Source organism: Zootoca vivipara, chromosome 10, assembly GCF_965207765.1.
Source record: "Zootoca vivipara chromosome 10, rZooViv2.hap1.1, whole genome shotgun sequence".
Taxonomy (NCBI): Eukaryota; Metazoa; Chordata; class Lepidosauria; order Squamata; family Lacertidae; genus Zootoca; species Zootoca vivipara.
Window position 1 is genome coordinate 774,409 of NC_142593.1, and position 19,488 is coordinate 793,896.

The window sequence follows — 19,488 nt, forward strand, 5'->3', positions numbered from 1 at the left end:
AGAAGGACAGCACTCTGGAGTCTGTGAGTCTGTCAGCTCACAGGTTTCTGCCTCTCGTAAAGTCTGAGGTTGATTGGAAGATAAGGAAATGCAAAAAGGCCACCAGGCAATATATTTCAACCATGTTGTGGGTTCAAGCCCCACCTTGGGGAAAAATTCCTGCATTGCAGGGGGTTGGACTAGATGACCCTTGTGGTTCCTTCCGGCTACAATTCTATGATTCTATTGATATATCACCATAGCATCATTCTGCCCCCTCCCCAAAATTACTGGTAAATACCGTATTTGAAAGAGTCATATCCCCCCCCCATGTTGATGGGCTTTCTATGTGGGGCTTACCTGCCCCCCCCCAGTATTTTATTAAGGATGGAAGAGGGAGGGAAGGAAGGAAGGAAGAAATAGAAAGAGGGATAACTCACATTTGTGGGTGCCTCTGGGTGACGCTGTGATGCTGGAACTCTGCAGCAAGAGGAAGATACCAGTACGCCTTGTAAGCAGCTTTCTCTCTGCTTGATTTACAGCAGGCACGTCCAACAGGTAGATTGTGATCTACCAGTAGATCACTGGATGTCTGTGGTAGATCACTGCTAGATCACTGGCACCCCTTAAAAAAGCTCACCCAAAATTTTCCTCCTCCCTAAAAAAAGCTGAACAACTATGACCTGAAGCCCTAAACAAAAATGGGCCTCCCTCCCTCTTAAAAGAAGCTCAACAAGTTTGACCTAAACCCCCCAAAACAGGGCTTCCCTTCCTTAAAAAACTCAACAGCTTTGACCTGAACCCCCCAAAAGGGGGTAGATCACTCCCAGTTTTAAACTGTGAGTAGATCAGGGTCTCTTGGGAGGTGGCCACCCCTGATTTACAGTATACAGATGCAGGAGGAGGGGCATACTAGAACACCACTGCTTTTTATAAACATCACTGTGTCTGTCAAAGCTACAGCCCCCCTTTTTCTTATTCACTTCCTTTTAGTCTTGCAGAGCCACCTTAGTCAAGTTGAATCCTCTGCACCCTCATTAAATTGCCAATAGAACTCTTAATGTGATCCCTGAATGCTCATTAACAACTCCCACTGAAGAACAATAGGGTGAAGTGGTGAGCTATCAAATCCTGCCTGAAAGGGTATTCTGCTCCATTGTCTTAACTGCTTAACTACCGGTAGCCACTTTGCTTTATTTATTTGATGTGTTTTTGTTACAGCTGTGTTCCCGCCCACCCCCCCCCCAAGCGGAGACCGAGCTGCTCTCACTAAAGCAAAGCACGTCTCCCGTTTGCCCTTTCCCCCTTCAGTTTTTGGAGGGGGAAAGTGCTGGTTATGGTCTGAAAAATACGTTAATTTTTTGCTTCGGGGGGCAGCTGCCCCCGCCTGCCCCTCCCCCCGGGTACGCCTATGGATTTGCATGTAACTCAGCCAATCTAGGACTTGCCATGAACAAGCACACATACTGGTGCACAGTGATAAAATTGAAGCTGCTTTGCTCCTCCCCTGCTGCTGCCACAATACTTGGAACTAAGACATAGTTTGGCTCAGCAGAACTATGCTGTTGGTCTGTTTTACCGGGGGGGGGGGGGCATTCAAAAAAGCCATGGAATGCAATGAAGGCTTGTTCTTGGTTTACTATCTGCAGCTTGTTTGGGGGAGTCTGCAGCCCGTTGGAGACCACCTGTAGGAACTATATTGACAGTAATTCAGTTTTATTTTCATAAAACTTCATCATTTAAAATGAAATCCACTAAGCTCTGGGAACATGCACTTTCCATTCATTACAATGGGATCATGCATGCCCCATTGAAATACCGTACTTTACCATGTATTAGACAAGTTTTTTTACTCCAAAATAAAGTAAAAAATGGGGGGGTGTCTTATACATGGCTGTTGCAGAGGGAGGACAGCGATTGGTTGCATTCATGAGCAGGATCTATTGATTGGGTGGGTGAATGGTGGCTGCTGCAAGGGCTGCTTTAGATTGGCTGCGGCTTTTTTATTATTATTGCAATTCTTATAATTTTACAAAATGTTCCAAAATATCCCAGAATTTTCCAAAATATAATATACAAAGTACACAAAATAAACAGAATAAACAGAATAGCAGGATATCCCCCAAAATGATATACAGCCATCGATAAATGAAAATCAAAAGAAACTAATCCAAATACTGCCACTTTATATCAACCTAATCCTTTCCCCTCTCCCTTACTAATCTCTCTCCCCCGCCCTCTCCTAACTTCCCTCACCCATGTACGATCTCTTTTAGTCTTATGTATAGATTTTCTGTTGCGTTATGTGTTTTATAATTATTATAATTTCCCTTTCTATTTTTCTCCTTGCGAGCATTACTCATTTCTGTTCATACTTATTTAATTTTCCTTTCCATATTTTGCCATATACCCTTCTACAATTTTCCATTCCTCCTTCAGTTTTTGAATAGAGCCCCCCCCCTTTATTATTGTGGTTAATTTTGCCATTGCCATATACTCATACAACTTAGATCTCCGTTCCGATATTTCTGATATTAGTCCTGTTTTTCAATGCCTTGCCACCAATATCTTTGCTGCTGCTGTTCCATAAAGAAATATATTCTTTTTTCCTTGGGAATATCCTCTGTTACCAACCCCAGCTAATAGGCTTCTGGTTTTTTATGAATTGTTCTTTTAAAGATTTTTTTGAATTTTAATCCAAAATTGTTTAATAATCTTACAACCCCATCACAAGTGGTATGGTGTCCTACCTCCTCCTTGCACCTCCAACATAAATTTGAGTACCGTATTTTTTATTAATCTTCGCTAACTTCACAGGCGTAATATCCCATCTTCATAATGTTTTCCCTTATTGCGTAGCAAGCAAGCTGTAAAATTTATATCTTGGCTCCATAGTTTTTCCCACCTTTCTAAATAAATTGTTTTACCCAAATCCTGTGACCACTTAATTGTTATTTCCTTTATTACTTCAATTCCCATTCCAATATTAATTTGTAAAGTCTTGATATGATCTTTTTATCTGGCTGCTGCTTGGTCAATTTGGCTTGCGTTGCTTTTGATTGTTAGTGTTTGCCAGTTGGGTGAGTGATATTTGGTTTAGCATCCCCCCCCAAATCGCTCATTTTCTTAAATTTGAACCCCCAAACATACATGGGACGGAAAAGTATGGTAAATCAAAGCTGTGCAACAGCGTCACAGAGGATTTACTCCAATTCCCTCTTGGTTTTGACATTCCTTATGTGTATCATATAAATGTACAAGGGAGAAAAGTGGCTATCTCAAATGGGGGTGCAATAAAAATGTTCATGATGGACAGATAATTCCCTCTTTGCTTGAGCTGCATTGATTTTATGAAAGCTTTGAAAAGTAATAGTGAGACGTGACTTGAAATCCATTTTTGCTTTCTGATGGATTTCTAAACTGAGGTCCCAGCTAGATTCCCTGAAGCTATATATAATGATAATTCTGCTTATTAAATTTGGCAGCCCTTCCATTATCATAGACGTAAGGTCAAACTCTGCCCTCAAATATGCATTTGTGATGGTAGTAGGAATTGTATGTGCAGAAGCCTGCATGCCTGCAATGAAACAGTGAAGTATCTTTGGGTTTTAAGCTTGCCTCAGTAGCTTGCAAAATAAAAGGGAGGTTATTTAGAGTTTTAAAAGGATATAAATTGAATCATAATGGTTGGGGAACAGTATTTTTTTAAAAGATTCATTGAAATATTCTAATGTCTGTTTAATGATTCCAGTGGAAACTAAAAGAAAAAATAAACCTACCTTTTTTTTTAATAGCTGAGCTCTGGCAGTGTTAGGAGACCTAAAGGAAAGAGAAGTAAAAATTTAGATAAATGAGTATGGCTCATAGAAGCAATAACAAAAAGAAGTAATTTCTCATCTACATATATAAAAATGGTGAAAGTGTGGGCTCCACTTTTCTCCGTAACCGCTTGACCAATTGTCCTGAAATTTGGACACAACGATCCATGCCACTCCCCGAGTGTTTGCAGGGGGAAATCCCTCTAATATCACACCTGAACAGGCAGAAACCTGCTTTTCCACCAAGTAAAACAGCGCCCTCAACTGGAATTCCTCCCACACTACACCCCCTCCCTTCTTGTGAAATTACACCACACCCACAAACCAAATAATGACATCATCAACCAAGCAACTGAAACTACCAAGGCGGCCATTACCAGACCCCTAGGCCCTGCCAGGCTGCTAGGCCCCCACTAGGCCCGGGGGGGAGGGGGTGAGCACCCGGATTGCAGGTCGCAGCACGGCCTTTGTTTTATGTAGGCCCCTGCCAGGCCGCCAGGCCCCCACTAGGCCCGAGGGGGAGAGGGGGGGTGCCCAGATCGCATGCCGCAGCACGGCCTTTGTTTTATGTAGCCACCTGCCAGGCCCGGGGGGGGGGAAGGGCGAGCACCCGGGTCGCCGTCCGCAGCACAGCCTTTGTTTTATGTAGGCCCCTTCCAGGCCGCCAGGCCCCCACTAGGCCCAGGAGGGGAGAGGGCAAGCGCATGGATCGCAGGCCGCAGCACGGCCTTTGTTTTATGTAGGCCCCTGCCAGGCCCCCACTTGGCCCGGGGGGGGGATAACCCACAGCAACGCACTTGGGGGCATGGCAAGGGGTTTTCACTTAAAAAAATTAGTGGACATTGTGTCACAAGCAAGGCTCCAACGGCCATTTTAAGTAAGGGCAGTCATGCCCCTTTTAACCTACACTCTCTACTATGACTGATTGCAAGCCTCTGTGTCTTTTTAAAAAAACCATGCACTTTCTCTCCCCAGTTTCAGTCCTTGGATATTTGCAGTGGCCACCCCCCCCCCATTTACAATCTCCTACCTTCCCCTTGCCACTTCCTGGGTTTTTTATGGAACCGAACAGCTCGGGTGCTTCGGAACGCACCTTCTGTTGCTACGGGGCTTTGGGTCTTTGATTCCCCCCCCCCTAGGTCAGGATTATTAAAGTAGTTCTCTAGGTTCTCTGGGTCACCTACTCCAAAATTAGAAAATCCAAATAACAAAACACACACACACACACACAAACCAAAACACACAACAATGCTCAAATCATACAATACCCACCAAAATAAATGACAACCCCAAAAATAAAATTAAACAATAATAACTTCTGCTTCTCATGCTCTTATTTCAAATTTTTTTAATCTAAATATAAAAAAATGTTTGGGCAGCTCCCAACAGAATATTAAAAATGTTTGGGCAGCTCCCAACAGAATATTAAAAAAACATTTCAAATAATAATAATTCATTTTGGTTGGCAGATTTTTGGCATGTGTAAAAGATATTTCCTTAGTAATATATTTCCTTGTGGGAACCTGTGTAGTATGTAAATGAGAGCTCACAAGTACGAACATTCAACATTCAATTTGACTGCATTCTTTGAAGTTCCAGACTGGAAAAAGGCTGTGCCGTCCCATTGATTTAGCTGTGCCTTGAGGAACTGGTGATTACCATACATTAAAAGTCCCCTGCACAACACTTCAAGTACTAAGTAACACTAGATTGAGTTTTTAGTATGTCGGAGGTCAGGAATATTCAAACTTAATAATTAAACCATGGCATTGCTGGCAAAACACCTGAACATCGATTTAGCCCCAAACTGTTGTTCATTCTTACAGTTCTTTGAGTTAATAGAGATACAATGTCCAAAATAATTGAGAACTAAATTGCCCATGCATTTTTTAAGGATTCAGAGAGTGTTAGGTCTCCCTGCACTGTATCACATATGAACAAATCCAGTCTTCTTGTTTTGCCCTTGTATGCTTGTCAAATCTTGTTATGGCAGCTTTTTGGTAAAGGTTAATTGCCGTTACCTCTGATAATCACTTCAGAAGTGAGAATCCCATTTAAGAGTATTAAACAATGAGGTCAGAATAAGAATACAAGCATTGAATACTGCATTATGTCAGCTGCAGCGATTGCACTCGTGGTAAGGGCTGAATAAGCAGTTGACTCTAGATCTCACATTGTTTAGTTTGTGGGATTAAAAAAGCACTATGTACCAGTACATTAGGGACCCAGGTGGCGCTGTGGTTAAACCACTGAGCCTAGGGCTTGCTGATCAGAAGGTCGGCGGTTCGAATCCCTGTGACGGGGTGAGCTCCCGTTGCTCGGTCCCAGCTCCTGCCAACCTAGCAGTTCGAAAGCACATCAAAATGCAAGTAGATAAATAGGAACCGCTACAGTGGGAAGGTAAACGGTGTTTCCATGTGCTGCTCTGGTTTGCCAGAAGCGGCTTTGTCATGCTGGCCACATGACCTGGAAGCTATACGCCGGCTCCCTTGGCCAATAATGCGAGATGAGCGCGCAACCCCAGAGTCGGTCACGACTGGACCTAATGGTCAGGGGTACCTTTACCTTTACCTTTACCAGTACATTATAACTTTTGTGACAGTTACAGTGGTACCTCGACTTACGAAGGAGATCCGTTCCACAGCGCTCTTCGGAAGTTGAATCCTTCCTAAGTCAAAGCATCCATTTTGCGCATGTGCAGAAGGCGTGCGCGGCGAAAATACTCCAGGTTAGTGAAGTCGAGGCATTCGTAAGTCGAGGTACCACTGTACTTGGAAAAGGCTAGTACAGATTCAGCAATTTTATATCAATTTTAATGCAATAATAAGCCATCCCATTTAAGCTACAGTATTGTAAATACCACGTTGAACAGAGGTTTTGTTTTTAATTCTATATTTTTGAATCAGTGGGAAACACCTGTGTTTGTGCTTCTTGATAGTTATTTGTTATCATGGAGAGAAACATGGGTCAAGTAGTTTAGTCGCCACTGATGAGTTTTCTAGATAACAGCTATAGGATTGGATTGTGGTCCCCCCCCTTTCGCTTTAAGTAAGCTTTGGGAGGCAAAAGAACCAGGGCAGTTTTGATATTGTGAGTGGTACAGTTGTGAAATAATGGACATTAAAATTCAACATGGGAAGAGGTTGAGCTGTGATTACGTAGATTTACTATGGGGAGCATAAATGCAACAAACACCAGCAAAAGCCATTTTCTTTTATTGTAGGTTTGTAACACTTCAGCACTCTTCCCCTGCTTGTTAACAACAATTGGCAGGGTGTTTTTATACTTTATTTTTATTGCAGTTTTCTTTTATTATGCAGGAGTTAAATAGTTGATATTTGAATAATCCACACATAATTTATTATTACGCAGCAGACTTGTGTTTAAGAAGAAAACAGTGATGTTGTTATGCGGTTAGATTACGGGAGTGTTTCTATGGTACCTTAAATCTGTTTCAGACTTTATGTATTCTCTTTCTGTCTCAGTAAAGGCATAAGGATAGTTAGAATCTGAACTGCATAATATGCTGCACTTTCCTGGGTCTGCCCTGCCTGAAATAACGCAATTTTTAACCATTCTGAGTAAATAATGTTTTTGGCTGGTGTCGAGGAATGGCTGGCTGTTTTGTGTACAGCCAAATCCAGCGAGCAGTTTTTGATGGTGCTCTGCAGTTTCCATTGAGAGTGGTTGTGGTTTTGGATCACTATACTCATTCCAAATTGTAATGCTTTTTTGCAGAATATGCAAGTTGAACCTGAGTTTTTAGTATATTCTTCTGCTGAAAATTAGACTGTCAGTTTAGATGCACTCTAGACATCTCAAGATCAGCTAAGTGAAAGATGGATGTGACTTTTAAAGGAACCTGAGAAACAGTCTCCTCTTCTGTCTGGACATTAAGATACTTTTGATATTAAATACGAGGAGGGGGGACCCCACTACTTTCAAACTTTTTTTTCAATATGGCTTTTGAGTGTTGATGGCCATTTTTTCTCACTTACTCTGTTTAATGTTGTCCAAATTAGTTTTCTCTCTGAAGAGTGAAGTGTAACAAGGCAGGGGGGTCTTTTTCAGATAACACAGACTCCCTCCCAAGAGTCGAGATGAGGCCATGTCTTTAGAGGCACTTGCTTTTTCCTTTGAACCTCAAAGCTCGGATTTTGAAAAGCAAGAACTGTGTCAATTAAGCCAATGTGATTCCTTTTCATGAGGAGCTTTCACTAACAAATGCTTCCAATGGTTTGTGAAGTTGGAAAGCTCTTCAGGCCAGAACTTATTTCTGCCCTTTCCACATTGCAAGCGCTGTATAATGATCAAACCATGGAAATGGGCTTGTGGTCATTGATGCTTTCAGTATATATTAAAGCAGGAACAGACTTCTAGTGACTTCTAGTTTGTAATACTCATTTACTCAGGGTATAGAATATCAAGTGCATTAGATTCATTTTTTTACCTCTATATAACCTATGATGTGCAAATACTTAAATGCTAAATGCATAATAATAGTCTCTTAAAATTTAGCCATCTAACTAATGCTGTAACTGGTTAACAGCTTTTAAAAATCCACATTTTGCTCTTGTTCTGCAAACATGCGGTTTATTTTGTTTCTGAAATTAAAATAGCTGTCTGTTAGTAAACTGTGGGCCTGTCCTTATAGGTTGCCAAATATCTCTTTACAACTAAGTGTTCTTGAGAGGGGGACGCGAGACAATATCCTCTTTAACAGCACAAATTAATTTTTGCTGCTGCTCCAGTTAATTAAGTATAATACCCACTGGTATCTGGAGCAGGCTTGTTACCTATTACCTCTTGGCATGACTCAGCCAAAATTAATGAGCCTGCATGACAGTCCTAGGCAGGCTTTCTCAGAAATAAGTCCCATAACTTCAGTGGGTTTACTTCCAAGTGAGTGTGCTTAGGATCAAAGCCTAACACTGTTTAAGGTTGACTAAATAGTGCCTAAAGCCAAGAGATATAGTGATGGAATATTGTTGTAGAGATACAAGGGACTTAAAATTGGTTAGATTTAAATTTTGAAATAAGCAAAGGATGCACAATAGCAACACCTGGGGAATTATACAGACACATGTAACCCTGGTCAACCGCCCTATATAGACTCGGTAAATATTTGGATGGAAAAAGCATGGATATTCCATTGTGTAAAACTGTAAACGGAATACGTAAGTAGCATGAACCACCAGAGGAATAAGTGTTTTCCACTCATCTCTTCAAGGCTCTAAAGCATTTTCTTGCCTTATATACCTGATATTCCTGATGCCCCACCTGCGTTTTCTTTGTGAAAGAGGCATTTCCTGTTGTAGTGTCATTACAGCATGACTTTCCAAGTAAATTCTTTAGTGTTTTTTACATATGCTAGCTTTCTAATGGATGCAATCCACAATCTAATGGATGCAATCCACAAGTTCATTGCTGCTGCACAATCTCTATTAATTTCAGTGTGGGGTTTCTTTATTTGTTGTATATACTGGAAGTTAGAATGAAACAAGCCTTTGGCTCATTTCAGATGTAAGAGGAAATCATGGTTATGTAAATTACCCATAGTGATCCCTCTGGTTTGAGTAGTTTCAGTTTTCCTTTCCCTTGCCATTTTAAACAAGCCACTGCTGCCCATCATGGCAAAGCTCAGGGAATGGTGGTTTGTTTTGAAACCATGGTTAGTGATTCCAGATCCTTACTTGTTATCAAAACATAGTTTAAACACACCTCTGATCTTTGATGGTGAAAGGAGAGATGGAGTTTTTGAGGGTGAGGCTTACTATGACAAATTTATGTAATGGGAAACAGGAGCTTTTAGTTACTTCTGAATCAGGCCTTTGTCACCTTTGCTCTTGGTGTAGAAGAAAAACAGTGAACAAAAATATATGATTTATCCTATTCATTAAGAATAAAGGAAGTGAATACAATTTGCCCTTTCTCTGTTGTACACTTCGTCTACTGAACTCTCCAGCGAAGACTGCCATCAAGGGGAAAAGGCAAAGGTGAAATGTGATGTGGCTTGGCTTTCCAGTATCCAAAGTCCAAAATCAAATATCAGTCAAGAGGTTCTCTGGATAGCAAACCATTTTTCTTAAAAATACAATATTCCAGCATGAGGGTGAGCTTGTATCCAGGAGCTTGTGAGGAAATGCTGTGGGTAACTACTGTAGTTAACATGACTGTTCTGTGTCTGCTTGTCCACTTTTTTCTGCCTAGAATTGCAGTCGATTTAAGATGTTTGGACAACTGGAATAGTTGGCTAAGAGTAAAATTGGCAATTTTCACAGGCAAGTCATTTTGGCAACTTGTGGCAGGATATACAATCACAAACAAATCTTGATGTGCATTGTGCATTCAAGCCAATGAAGAAAATACTTGGTTGTACAGTATTCACTGACACTTAATTTCTGTCTAACCATCACTCTTCCATTTTTAAAAATCACACTACCCTCTATTTTTCCAAATTAATGTGGGATTTTGGATGTTCATTGGCTTTCAGATATCTTGATAAGCCTTTTAGAAGATAGAGAGAAGTTTACATGAACTTTCTATTTGAAAATTGAGCTGTTTCCTTGAGGATGGGCAGTTAAAATTGGGGAAAGCTACAAGTTATGTCCAAATATAAAAGCTGTGTGCATCCAGTTCCTTCGTCCTGCCCTATTCCTGGGAGCTTTGCTCCTGTTTTACTGGGTAGGGGAAGCTGCTTCACAGAAGAATCTCTTTCTGGTGCCTCAAATACAGCAGAATTGCCATTGGCACCTGTATTACATAAAATGCAATGGAAAGGATTGGCCACACTGATCCAATTCAAGGGTGAAATGTTTGTTATGCTATAGTGTTGCTTGGCACACACTTCATGTGGGCATAACTACATGGACAAAATTCCATTGTAGTGATATTTTTTCACGTGCTGAATTGCCTAGATATTTTCACATTCTCAAAATTCAAGGTACACATTTTGGTGCAATATTTTAAACACCGTAAGCCAGTGTTAGTTCTTCCACTGGTTTACATGGTGGCTATGTTTTTATGTTTATTGTAGGTTCATAAGTTCTTACGAAATAGTACCATAACTACCTAGGGGTGTGTATCTTCTTCCACTCATTCTCACTTAAACCTGCTTCTCAATATGTTTGGCATCTCAAATTGCTGCCGAGTCTTGTGATTTGATGAAATACTCCTTGAGTCTGGGGAGTAGTAGAAACTTCATCCTGCTTAAAATATTGACGTAACTGGTTGTGGTGTTAACAACAGTGGATGGGCAACAGCTACCCAACAGTTTATGAGATCGGATCACAAAATGATACCTTGATTTCTCCCCACCCCCACAAATGGTTTGTATCCTAGTAATACAAAACTATATTACAGACTGGTTCTGAAGCTCTAGCCATTCCTATGCAGATGTCTTCCAAATCTAACAGGCAAAATTGTGATCAGCAAAATTATTTTTCCACTTCCAACATCCATCTGGGTGTTTATGTGGTTCTCTTTTGTGTTCATATATGATGGTTCTAGTGACAGGCTATACTAAGCACAGTTGTAAGTTATTGTATTTCTGTATAAAATGGAGAATAGTGTACATTATTTTTGCTAAATGTTGGCAGTTTTTAAATAAAAATATCTTCCCAGTCTTCTGTCTGACTATATCTTGAAGTTCAGTTTAGTTTCTTCTTTGTAAGATTGTTCAAGTCTACAAATCTCTGGAGTGCCTAAATTCTTATATCTTTAGGAATATTGAAAGCTGCCTTGTACTGCCATTGGCCCATCTGGCTTGGCATTGACTACTCTGAAGGAAGCATCCCCAACCCTATTGGGACATGCCAGGGATTGCTACCATGGAGCTACAGTCCTCAGAACGAAAATAAGTGCCAGCAGTGAAGATCAGCCTCTCAGAGCAATTAATTTATAGCCTGCATATTCATAATGGAATCATAGTAATTTCCATGAGTCTGAACCGTATTCAGTGCAGTGGGAATCAGTTTGCATTAGTCCCTCAGAATCGAGCAGCATTGGGTGTGAATCTATCTCCATAGCTGCCAAGTTTTCCCTTTTCTCGCGAGGAAGCCTATTCAGCATAAGGGAAAATCCCTTAAAAAAAGGGAGAACTTGGCAGCTATGTATCTCTTGGCATAGATTGCAAAGTGTGCAGGACTCGCACTGAATGCCTCACTTCAGTCCCCTGAAGGATTGCTGCCACTTAAGAGAGAGGTGACACTGTGATGCCAGGAGGCTAAGTGTTGAAGGCTCCATATGCTTCTGACTGACAGCTGTCACACGGGACTGGGGCTTATGGGCTCTTCCTAGCAATCGACTGGAAATAATTATTAGTATTGGGTCAAGCCCGTTTCATATGCCACTCAGCCGTCAGAAATCTGCCATATGCTGCTGTAGCAGAGCTAAGGTGATCCGTTCTGTTTAGGCTTTTCATTAATTATCTTCTTAGTCTATAACACAAGACAATTTGGCACCTGAGGCAAACCACAAAATGGTGCCCATTCCCCACTGTGGAATCAGGGGTGAGTGTTGCTCTTCCTCTGGAACAAGGGTGGGAGGAGCCTCCTATTTCCCCAGAGGAGGCTGCAGAGGCAGGCATTGGGCAGGCAGGCTGCCAAGGTGGTGGCAGATCCGGCCTCCAAGGAATGTGTTGCAGCAGCAGCAGCAGCAGTAGCACTGAATTTCCTGGAGGCCGGATCTGCCCCCCTTGCGGATCCTGCTGCCTGAGGCACTTGCCTCACTGGTTGACCGGTGCTGCTCTAACAAGATGGAGGTCTTTGGCCAAAGCAGAGTGCAGCAAGGCCCACTGAGGCCGACAGACACCCTTGCCTCCCCAGGAGCCAAAGGCTTTTGATACACAGCCCCGTTTAGTTCTCTCCCCACTTCCCAGCCTTGGGTCCCCAGATGCTGTTTGATCACCCCCAGCCCCAGTCAGCATGGTGGCCTTTGGCCAGGGCTGAGGGTTGTAGACCAACAACATCTAGAGCAGAGAGAACTGAAAATAAAACTGCAAGCCATACACAACTCCAAGGCTGCACATAAATTGCATCTTCCCCTCACCTGCCAGCATTACAGGATCTGACCATGGCAAAGAGTTCCATTTATGTCAGGTTCACCCAGGATGTATCAGGATCTTACCTGGACAGGTGTGCTCTGTTTTGGTTTAAAAAACAACAACAACCCAAGGGACCATGCAGATTTGCTAACAGACCCAAGACATGCAGACTGAAAATATTTTCTCAATTTTTTATTAATGTACACTTCAAATATAACACAGCAAACATAACCTTAGTACATGGTGTGCTTCTATGGCTCATATGAATGCAGTATTAAACACATATTAATATAGGTTCCTAAAACACATTTCCTGATGCTCTAAACTTAGCATTAAAAATAAACTAGATTAAAGTCTACATGATGAACCATCCTATATAATAATGTCCATGTTGTCCCTGCGTCCAGATGTCCCGTGTGTCCCTGGGTCACTGCGCATGTGCCCCAGGGATACAGGGATTGGACAGCAGAGACTGCGCGCGCGCACTCTCCCCCCACTCTGCCTCCTCCAACCGCCGCTCCCGCCGGGGTGGAGGCCGGCGAAGGCCTCCTCACAACCCTCCCTGGCCGTGAGGAGCGGCGGTTGGAGGAGGCGGGGGGGGGGAGAGTGCGCGCGTCCTTCCTGTCGGCGGCTGGGGGAGAGGAAGGAAGGAGGAGAAAGCGCCGCTTTCTCCTCCTCCGTTCCTGTCCCCCTGCCGCCGACAGCAAGGACGGGTCCCAGGGTTCGGAGAAGCGCTGCGCAAGCGCTTCTCCGAACCCTGGGATGTCTGCTTCCTGTCGGCGGCTGCGGGAGAGGAACGGAGAAGGAGAAAGCAGCGCTTTCTCCTCCTCCGTTCCTGTCCCCCTGCCGCCGACAGCAAGGACGGGTCCCAGGGTTCGGTGAAGCGCTGCGCAAGCGCTTCTCCGAACCCTGGGATGTCTGCTTCCTGTCGGCGGCTGCGGGAGAGGAACGGAGAAGGAGAAAGCAGCGCTTTCTCCTCCGTTCCTGTCCCCCTGCCGCCGACAGCAAGGACGGGTCCCAGGGTTCGGAGAAGCGCTGCGCAAGCGCTTCTCCGAACCCTGGGATATCTGCTTCCTGTCGGCGGCTGCGGGAGAGGAACGGAGAAGGAAAAAGCAGCGCTTTCTCCTCCTTCGTTCCTGTCCCCCTGCCGCCGATAGCAAGGACAGGTCCCAGGGTTCAGAGAAGCGCTGTGCAAGCGCTTCTCCGAACTCTGGGATGTCTGCTTCCTGTCGGTGGCTGCAGGAGAGGAACGGAGGAGGAGAAAGCAGCGCTTTCTCCTCCTTCGTTCCTGTCCCCCTGCCGCTGACAGCAAGGACAGGTCCCAGGGTTCGAAGAAGCGCTGCGCAAGCGCTTCTCCGAACCCTGAGAGTTCTGCTTCCTGTCGGCGGCTGCGGGAGAGGAACGGAGGAGGAGAAAGCAGCGCTTTCTCCTCCTCCGTTCCTGTCCCCCTGCCGCCGACAACAATGACAGGTCCCAGGGTTCGGAGAAGCGCTGTGCAAGCGCTTCTCCGAACCCTGGGAGGTGTCCTTGCTGTCGGCGGCTGCGGGAGAGGAACGGAGGAGGAGAAAGCAGCGCTTTCTCCTCCTCCGTTCCTGTCCCCTTGCCGCCGACAGCAATGACAGGTCCCAGGGTTCGGAGAAGCGCTGCGCAAGCGCTTCTCCGAACCCCAGGATGTTCTAGAGCCCGTTATTGAACGGGCTGAAATACACTAGTAAGACATAATAGTTGATAGATCAAGCCAACTAATAGGCACAGATCCTACCCATCAGTGTAGTTTGGCACACTGTGGCCTCCAGGTTGCGGTGAACCCAAATAAGCTATCTTATTTATTACAGTGGTACCTCGGTTTAAGTACACAATTGGTTCCAGAATTCTGTACTTAACCTGAAGCGAACTTTCCCATTGAAAGTAATGGAAAGTGGATTAATCTGTTCCAGACGGGTCCGCAGAGTACTCAACCTGAAGCATACTTAACCCGAAGTATGAGTGTAATTGGTTCTGGAAGTCTGTACTTAACCTGAAGCAAACTTTCCCATTGAAAGTAATGGAAAGTGGATTAATCCGTTCCAGGCGGGTCCGCAGAGTACTTAAACTGAAAGTACTCAAACCGAAGCGTACTTAAACCGAGGTATGACTGTATTTTAATTAGACTTCTGACATGCCTGATTTTTATGCACTTTAATTTTAAAAAAAACTTGATACAATTTTAAAAACTACTACTTTTCATTAAATAAAACCCTGCCCGGCCATTAACTGCCTAAACATTTACAAAATTTCTGGCTCCTTATTCTTCCATTTTCTTTGAAATGACTGGAAACCCTGATGGGTCTCAATAAAAACAGATTTCTTGATTCCAGCTCAATCCCTGTGACTTCCTATACATGCAGCCTTCTCAATTCAGCAGTGCTTCACTTGAATGAATGCAAAAATTAAAACATGCTGGCCAAACTAATTCGTCTGCAGTGCTCCTGACCTATAGCGGGGGTTATATTGTAATTCTAGTTGATCAGTCTGATGGAAGCTAAGGTAAGAGCATTTCCTAGTGACTGGAAGGTAATATGGTATAATATTAAAGCAAACCATGCTGATCCTTTTTTAAAAAATAAAAAAGTCCCAGCCTTGTGATTAGAGGAGACCTTGAAAACTGCCAATGTATTTTCAAAATTGACAATAACAGAAACGAATAGATGGATATTGTACAGAGCACCATTGCTATGAAGTACTGCAATGCATGTGTTGGACATGGCAGAAGTGAGCATGGGAACCTGTGCCCCTCCAAATAGCATTGGACTCTACTTTATTGCTGACTGAGGCTGGTGGATTCCAAAAAGATCAAGGACCACGGGTTCTCCACTGGTTAACAAATAAAACTTTTTAATGCAAACTTTTTTGCAATATGCTAAAAATTAGGAAGTACGTTCTGGCAGTAAGAGCTGTTCGACAGCAGAAGGTGATGGATTCTCTTTCACGGGAGGCTTTTAAGCAGATGTTGGATGGCCATCTGTCATGGATGCTTTAGCTGATATGCCTGCATTGGCGGGGGCTGGACTAGAAGACCCTCAGGGGTCCCTTCCAACTCTGCAGTTCTGTGATTCAACAGTACAAGAGGTTTGTGGGAAAATATATGGACATAATATGAATTACTGGCATGGCTGAGGCAATATGAAGAGCTGTGACTTTGACAAAAAAGTTTTGTTTTCTTTAAAAAAACTATGAGTCACAATTATTCTATCCTAAGGTTCATTAGGCATCTTTCTGCCAATGTGATTTATTTTAGATGCTTATATGCTGAATGAAGTCTGAGATGTCATGCAATGGGTTTCCTAGGAGATTTCCAATCTAGGTCCTAATCAGCTCCATATCTGTTGAGCTCAGAAACATTGCTACAATTAGATTTAAGCAGTTTTTCAGTAATCTGGGGAAGATTTGAGTTTTTGTCAGAACAACCACATATATATTTACTAACCAGTGAATTATGCAGCATAATTGGTTAATGGATTACCATCTGAAGTGCTTATGCTTATATGTGTTATGCCCATTGGTTTTTTTTAAAAAAAGACACCTGGAAACAACATATTTTGGGTCCCTTTCCTATATTTCAAGGGCTTTGATATTTGGTAAGTTACTCTGGGAGCCTTTTGAGTCAAGGTGTTAAGGTGTTGGGAACTTGATCTGATAACCAGGGCAAGTTGATGAACTTGGGTAAGCTCACGACTCCCCTCCCTCCTTGGGACATGATGATGATGATGTATCAATGATGGTTCTGGATATGTATTCTGGGTAGAGAGGGAAGGTCTGCAAAGAGCTTGTAACCCATGTTTGGGGTTCTTACTCTGTGTGGAGACCTGCTGCGCAACAATAAAGATTGTGGTCTACTGACAGCTGTTTTGCTCCTGTATTGGGCTGGAACCTCCTTCTTCTGCTAACTGCAGAAACCTGGGGGGGACTTTTGCCCTGACAAGTATCCTTGCACCCCCAAATTTTCCATCTCAGAATCCAGAGCCAGCAGGCCCAGAGTCAACAACCAGCTGCACAGCCTCAAGGGTCAGGAGTGTGGTGGAGTCTCCTTCTTTGGAGGTCTTTAAGCAGAGGCTTGACAGGCATATGTCAAGAATGCTTTGATGGTGTTTCCTGCTTGGCAGGGGGTTGGACTGGATGGCCCTTGTGGTCTCTTCCAACTCTAGGATTCTATGATTCTAGGTCAGGAGGGGCATGTGCTGCACTTTAATCAGTGGGAGAGTGCGAGGGGGGCCAGATAGACTAGGCAAGCAAGCTCTCCCAAGTCTCTTCCATTCCTTCCCTCCTCCTTGGCTTGAACAGAGCAAGGCAAGCACATGGTATTTAAGTTAACACCACCACCCTCCTTTAGAGAAGAAACTGAGAATTGCAGAATTTTAAATACCCATCATCACCTCCGCTTCACTCAATTTTGTTTAGAACATTTCCCTTTTCTTCTAGTCGTGAGGGTGGGGGATGGGGAAGGGCCTGGCAAGTGGAGCAGCCTAGGGCCTCTCCTCATCTCAATCCGGCCCTCGACAGCGAAGGCTCCGCGCTGAAGGGAAGGCAGGCCCTCTCCTTCCCGCCGGCACAGGGCAGCGGCCTTTGCGGCTCCCCTCTCGCCGGGCAGCCCCCTCTCCTCCTCCTCCTCGCCGGATGCCTTCGGGAGCGGCCACTCGTTGCGCCGCCACCGCCGCCCTGAGGAGCGCGAGCGAGCGAGCGAGCGACCGCCGCCTTCCCGGCCCAGTGGTGCGCGGAGCCCAGGAGGCGGGTCGAGGGCGGAGCGGAGGGCGGGCGAGGCGCTGCCCGGGAGGCTGCGGAGCCGAGCCGGGGCGGAGCCGGAGGAGGAAGATGGTGGAGCGCGAGGCCGGGCGAGCGGCTCCGCGGAAAGCTGCTTTGCAGGTGGGCCGCCCAGCCCCGCGCCGCCGCCGCCGCCTCGGCCTCCGCTGGGCGCCCTGAGTGCGGTGGGCGCCGCGGCTCCCCAGACAGGTAAGGGCCAGGCGGCTTCTCTCGCTCAGGGCGAGGCTCTTCGCTCCAGCCGCAGCCTCGTCGGGGGAACCGGGCGCCGAGGAGGCCGGGCGGGCGGGCGGGCGGGGCGCGCCAGAGATAGATGCGCGTGTCCCTCGCGGTGGGGAAGCAGGCGCCACGGCCCGCCATCTAGGAAGAGCCGCCGGGTCTCCTCAGCAGGAGGACCAGGAGGCAGAGAAGATGCCTCCACGCGAACGGGGACGGGGGTCCTGGAAGGGGGAGGCCGTCCGGGAGGGGATGGCGCGGGGGTTTCTCCGAAGGGCTCCTGGCTAGGAAGCCCGCGGGGGGGGGGCGCTGCTGGGTCTCCTGGGAAAGACCCCCCACTCAGGAGTCATTGCCGTGAGGTTGATTCTTTGCCGCTCGCTTCTGAGCCCGGCCAGGTGCCGCATCGGAAGGGAAGCCGACCTTCCTCCGTCGAAGCCGCGGATGCGCCTGCAGTGCCCATCAGCCTCCTCCCGGGGGCGCCCCTCTCCCTCCTTCCCTCCCTCCCTCCCTCTCCTCTCCTGGGCGCTTCCCCGACCCTCTGTGCTGCTGCTGCGCGGAGGAGGGAGTCGGGCGCCGGGGCTGCAACGGGGAGATTCAGTGAGTGCTTTCTCACCTTTCTTAAAGGCTCATTTTGAGAAGACCTGGCATAGCTCTCTAATGGCTGTAACGTAAGATTTTTAAAAATGCTTATAGACCATATTCTCTTAAAAGCAACGGTACCTACCGCAAAGAATATGAAGGATTGTTGCCTCCTAACAATCCTTCATATTAAATGTATGCAAATGTAAGGGCGATGGGCAGATCAGACATGTGACATAAATTTCTCACCTCAAAGTATGTTGCTTATTTGGGTAGGAATGTGCACGTCCATCAATATGCATTTAGGCATCCCTTTGTTTATGTATTTCCAGAGAGCCATCTACATCATCTCAACAATATCTGAGTCACAGTACCTTACATTCTACTGCACTGCTGTCAAAATGCGAAGCGTTTTTTCTGTGTTTGCAGCCTGTGCGCCTCATACCTCTAGAAGCAGCACACTTACAGTGCCATATTTATTGCAGGCTGAGAAATGGAGAAAAAAAAGTATTGTATTTTTGTTGCTGCATTAACAATAATGCAAAATAGGAACCATTTCTCCTTTGTCTTAAATCTGAAAGTCATTTCAGAAACTTAGTATATCCAGCATATCCCTAGTGGCATTTTTGGGGGGTGTTCTTTGGGGGAAGGTGTGGAGGAGCAGATTTGCATAACATCCTTTCATCTCCATCCCTAAACATATTAAGACCAAAATCCTACGCATGCTTTCTTGGAAATAAGTCCTGTGGGTTTTGCTTATGAGTGAGCAATGACAGGATTGTGCTGCACAGCTGCAGTCCTTCATACACTGATTTTCACATAAGCAGCAGAAACCACAGTGGGGCTTACTTTTGAGTAAATATGAAGCAGATTGGGCTACCGGTATGTATGACCAGTTAAAGAAAGTACAGTTAAATCCAAGGGGGATATTCCCCCTTGGCCATGGCCTCAAATTAAGTCAATCTTTGTAATAATACTGTCCAATATTTGATTGTCTTTTAATTTGAACGTATATACAATGGTATTTTTCTAGAAAAAGGGGTGCTGGAACTCACCATG

General features: G+C 44.9%; 2 protein-coding genes across 5 annotated transcripts in view; both read left to right on the forward strand.

Annotated features, from left to right (window-relative positions):
• Positions 1–19,488, forward strand: part of KLF9 (KLF transcription factor 9) — a 619,671-nt gene that overhangs the window by 259,200 nt on the left and 340,983 nt on the right. The gene's annotated exons all lie outside the window — the stretch shown is intronic.
• APBA1 (amyloid beta precursor protein binding family A member 1) overlaps positions 17,672–19,488 on the forward strand; it is a 74,926-nt gene continuing 73,109 nt past the window's right edge. For all 4 annotated transcript variants that reach the window (XM_035099645.3, XM_035099648.3, XM_035099649.3 and 1 more), the window contains exon 1: positions 17,672–17,826. The gene's annotated coding sequence lies outside the window, so the exon portion shown is untranslated. The remainder of the gene's footprint in view (positions 17,827–19,488) is intronic.